Here is a 5,567-nt window from a genome sequence, read left to right as displayed (position 1 = left end):
AAATTATTTGGAGAAGGCATTATCCCCACTCCAGTATTCTTGCCTGGAGAATCCCATGGACAGAGGAGCCTGGTGGGCTACAGTCCACGCGGTCGCAAAGAATCGGACACAACTGAGCGAGTTCACTTCACCTAAATTATAAATGCTTATACCCTTTGACCTCCGATTCTGGGATTTTACGATAGAAATGTACTATGCACATGTGAAATAATGTATATTCAAGGTAACTAACTACAGCATTGTTGAAATAGTAAATACAGGAAGCAGCTAAGTGTCCGTCAATAGGGTACCATTAAATTGATGATGTCTTGTTAGGGAACCATTGACAAAATTGTACTCCTTGGTTAGGAATGATAATAACCACTTATCTGAGTTGTCTCACAGCAGGAGGTCCCAATGAAGAATGCAGTGCTGCCACCAAAAACTAACCTGGAGAACTTGGAGCGGCCAAAAGGAGGAAGGAGGAGACCATACATCCTGCCAATTTCTCAGAAACCCTCACGCTAGAATCCATCTTGGTTAAGCCATGCGAGCGCCACCAGGAAGGACCCTGAGTCAGAATGATTGGCCAGAGACAACCCAGAAATTAACCCCATCACCATATAACCCAAGATTGCAAGTCACATGGTTGAGCACTTTTCCTGGGTTCCCTTATCCTGCTGCTTTCCTATAGAGTCTTTTGCTTTTTCAGCACATATATCTCCCTGGACAATTCATTTCTGAGTGTTTGATAAGAGTCCACTCTTGGGGCCCTGGAAGGGGTTCCCCCTTCCTGCAACCATCAAACCATGCAACTGTGAAAAAGAATGACGTGTGCTCTCTACCCCAACAGAGAAGAATTCCAAGACATCCAAGACAGTTATTAAATGGTTAAGCAAAAAATGGGTGTGTATGGGCTTTTCCCAAGTGGCTCTGGTGGTTACCACCAGAATACCTCTGCCAATGCAGATGTAAGAGACCCAGGTTCCATCCTGGGTTGGGAAGATTCTTGCCTGGAGAATCCCATGGACAGAGGAGCCTGGCAGGCTGCAGTCTATAGGGTCGCAAAGAGGTGGATGTGACTAAAAGGTCATATGGTCCACAGGGTCGCAGAGAGTCAGACATGACTGAAGCGAGCAGGCGAGACCAGTGTATATAGTTGGTACATTTTGTGTGAAATGGTGATGAGGGAGAGGGAGAAATGAAAACATAATTTGTATTTTCCTGTCAAAACATAAAGGAGCTTGGGATGGATTCCAAATGGCTGCCCAGGTGGAGGTAGGAGAGGGGTGTGTGGACCAGGCAGGCAGGGGATGGGGGTGGGGAGAGACTTTTCACCCTGAACCTTTTCATACTTTTGCTGAACTTTGAATTATGAGAATACGTACCCTACTCAAAACATAATATTAAAAAAATAATAATTTATGTTTCCATAATCTTTCACAATAGTTCTTCTGTAGTGTGGCTGCCCAGAGAAACCAGTACCTAGACTTGTGACTCACAAACCATCCCTAGTGATCCCCAAGTGTGAAAAGACATTCTCCCCAAACAAATTCAAAAGTGTCTTTGGAGGACGGCTGTACCATATCACCCAACTGTAATTCATTACAACTCCCTCAAGGTTGAAAAATACCTCCTCGTCTTCCTGGGAGCTCTGATTCAGCTTCCTGCATTTTCCCATGTGCTTCTTTCCTGCTCAAGTTATGCTTTTCAGGTGGTATTTTAAGTGACTGAAGCCAGGGTCTGCCCTTTACTCTGGAGTCCTTCTTCCTCAGACATCCCCTCCCTCGGGCTGAAAAGTTCTGTGGGAACCAGTCACTCCTGGTGCCTTGTGATTGCTTTCCCAGACTCTGCATATCAAATACAGTTGCCCAATTTGAACACCTTGCAAAAACATTTAAAATCACTCAGTGAAAATCCTTCAAACAAGGAGCAGCTGTGCTGGAGAAAAAGCCAGCTGGTTGCTCACCACTTTCTCAGCAGTGTGGAGGGAAGTTAGTTGGGTGTTCAGGAATTCCAGGAGGTGAATGGCAAACTTAGCTTACCTGCGCCCTTTGGTTAGGATAGGATGGCATGAGAAATGGCCCTCTCCCCCGCCAGCTCATTCACAAAGCTGCCCTCTTTAAAAGGCACAGTCAGGAGTTCTCCTAGGAGAATTTTGGGTCTGGGCTGTCTTTCCTTGGTTTTCTTGCTCTGTGGCTATGACACCTGTTACTCAAGTCTAAGCTAACTTAACCACCCACACATCTGCAAGCAGGTGTTGAATGAAAGATTTATAAGCTCACCCAGTTGACTCCCTCCCCCGCTCTTCTGCCCTAAAGGTGACCTTTTGTAAGAGTTCTCTTCACTTGTGTGAGGCTTGTTTTATTCCCGGGATGAAAAGGTACATAACTATGATTACACATATGTGTGCCCATCAAAGTCCCGGAGTACAGAGACCACCTGGTTTTTCTCTTGGTTCCCCTGAAACAAAGCCAACCCTCCATAAATATTTGCTGAATAAACAGATGAATGAGTGGTTCACTGAGTCTCTAACGCTTGCCGTGTGTTCAGATCAGGTCTTATCCAACAGGAGTTTCCGTGGTGGTGAAGCTGCTCTGTAGCTTTGTCCATTACTGCAGCCACTAGCCGCATGTGAGTACTTGAAATACAGCTGGTGTGACTGGGGAACTGCATTTTAGATTTCAATGAATTTGATTGAAATGGGGTCAGTAAAGAGTCTGCCTGCAATGTAGGAGACCCGGGTTCAGTCCCTGGGCCAGGGAGATCTCCTGGAGAAGGAAATGGCAACCCATCCCAGTATTCTTGCCTGGGAAATCCCATGGACAGAGGAGCCTGGCTGGCTACTGTCCATGGGGTCACAAAGAGGTGGAAACGACTGAACAACTAAACCTACTTACCTACCTAAAGGGCCACGTGTGGCTAGTGGCTGCCATATTGAATGGTACAGATTTAGATTGTTGGTTATATAATCCGATCGTTTATGTTGAAAAACGAACTGTGTGGCCTTCTTAGTTTAACTCTTCTCATTGAACATTGGCCAGAAACTTTCAACAATAGTTTTAGAAGCAGTGAAAAGCGTATTAGTACTTCTCGTGGCACTTGCCATCATCACCACAGGCAAACAGAATCCAGAAGGAGAGAGAGTGAATAGAAATTGGTTCTTCCTACTTTTTTATGAAAATCTTGTGCCCCCCACCTCCAAGGAGTGTAAATGGTCAGCCTCTTGTTTTATGACTTACCCAAGAGCCACCCTCTGTGACTGCTCTGAGCTGGCTAAGCACAGAGTCAGGGCTGAGTCCAAGGGAAGACTGCCACGTGGTGAGTCAGCCTTACCATTTCTCAGAACAGGTGTTCTTCAGGGAGTCTCCAAGGGGCTGCACCCAACCTGCCTTTACCTGCAGGGGTGACCAGAGCCCAAAGACAGGCATGGGCTTCATTTCTGTTCACTGTGGAGTTATCGGGGACCTGTGCTCAGAGACCCCACAAGGATTTGGATCCAGGGGTGGGGTTTGTGTTCTGGCCACTGGAATGGAGGCTGAAGTCTGAAGTCTCCTGCTTCGGTGCACGCGTGCTCAGTTGCTCAGTCATGTCTCTTTGCAACTCTATGGACTGTAGCCGGCCAGGTTCCTCTGTCCATAGGATTCTCCAGGCAAGAATACTGGAGTGGGTTGCCATGCCCTCCTCCAGGGGATCTTCCCAACCAGGGATCAAACCCGCATCACCTTCGGCTCCTGCATTGCAGGTAGATTCTTTACTGCTAAGCCTCTGCCCTACTTTGGTACCAGTAGCAAATTCAGCAACTTTCATGTCAAACTGGGACCTTTCTTCAGCACTTGATCCATCTGATTCCCTGTCACCCTGGCAGAAAGCAGAGCACGTTCTTACATTCTCTGGGAGCCCGGGGTACTTTGGTCACGGCAGAGGGGATGGCTGAGGGGTGGGCACTTGTGTCTGTGTGTGTGAATGCACATGATCCCTGGAGTGTCACTGTGCTCTAATGGATGCAACAGGCAATCTCTACACCCAAGATGAGCAGAGGTCACTTGTCCTGCTGAACAAATGTAGTTCCTTTGCTTTCTGGATTAGGAAATGTCCGCAGGTGTCACGTCCCGAAGCCAGAGCTCCCAGAGCATCTTCTGTTTCCATCCCTCAGGGATACAGGCAAAAAGGTCTGTGCCACCTAGAGCTCCTCCATTTCACACCAGCCAGCTTGCCACAGCCTTTTTGGAAGACGAGAAGACCATAGCGCCGGGTCCCTGACACAGCAGAACTCCTGAGCTGCCTGAGGCCCAGGGCAGTGTCTGGGCGCCGCCTTCGGTCGCTAGTGAGCCATCTGCTTGAGCCTAGATTTGTTTCAACACATCCAACACACCCTACAGGCCCAGCGGGAAGGGTGGAGAAGCCTGTACTGTACATGACACACCAGGGAAGCTCTGGTTACCAGGAGCACAAACAATGCCTCATTCAGGGGCTCAGGTGAGTGTCAGGGTAACTTGTCACTCCACAGGCATGCACCTCACCCTTCCCTCCCTCTTCTGCTTCTCCTCCCAACCTCATCTTCCAAGTCCCTGGGGCGGTTTGAACACTTGGTGTCCAGAAACCCAATCAAGAATAATGTGCTGACAGCATGACAGTCACCTTGTCATTTGACCCTTCACTTTCTGAAATCCCATCCAGCTGTGTCTAAACATCCTACAGTTTCCATCACTGCCCTACTTTTTCAGAGCTCCTTATCCCTGCAGACGATGTGGCTCTTTTTGGGTCAAGCGTGACTATAAGGCTGGTATGAGTGGATCACCCTGGCTGTTCTGGAAGATTCCTTTCAAGTTCCCCGGAGGAGTCTGTCCCAGCCTACTGCGTGTGGCTCTGTGCATTTATTGGGATGCAGGAGGTTACTACCTACAGAAGTTATTCCTTAAATAAAGAACAGTTATTTAAGTGTAAGGCTATTTCTGTGTAGTGTAGTCATAGAATTTTAAATTTTGAGAGCTGGAAGAGAACCTAAGAATCACAGCTTCATCTTTAGGGTGAAGGAAACAATACCAGAGAGGTTAAGTAATTTGGCCAAAGTCATTCATCTCACAGACATAGATACTACAACCTTGTGGAGACTATTATCAAGACTTGACACCTAAGTCAATGAACTGAGGTTGACTTTAAATGGAATTGGGAACTCACTATGGAGTTCGTGTGTGTGTGTGCCTGCTAAGTCACTTCAGTCATGTCTGACTCTTTGTAATCCCATAAGCTGTATTTTGCCAGGTTCCTCTATCTACGGGATTCTCCAGGCAAGAATACTGGAATGGGTTGCCTTTCCCTTCTCCAGGGGATCTTCCCAACCCAGGGATAGAACCCATGTTTCTTATGTCTCCTGCATGGGCAGGTGGGTTCTTTACCAGTAGCACCATCTGGGAAGCCCTAACTATGGAGTCTCTGGGGTTGCAAAGAGTTGAAAATGACTTAGTGACTTAGCAACAACAACCTCACTTAGAAGAAGGGGTATGGATTTCAAATTATTTTAAATAATTTCCCCCCATTCCCCCCAATATCAGATACTCTAAATTCTATCTTCTATTAATCATGAT

The sequence above is a fragment of the Bos taurus genome, chromosome 14, assembly GCF_002263795.3.
Source record: "Bos taurus isolate L1 Dominette 01449 registration number 42190680 breed Hereford chromosome 14, ARS-UCD2.0, whole genome shotgun sequence".
Lineage (NCBI taxonomy): Eukaryota > Metazoa > Chordata > Mammalia > Artiodactyla > Bovidae > Bos > Bos taurus.
The sequence above is the reverse complement of the archived record's forward strand: the minus strand, read 5'-3'. Positions refer to the sequence as shown.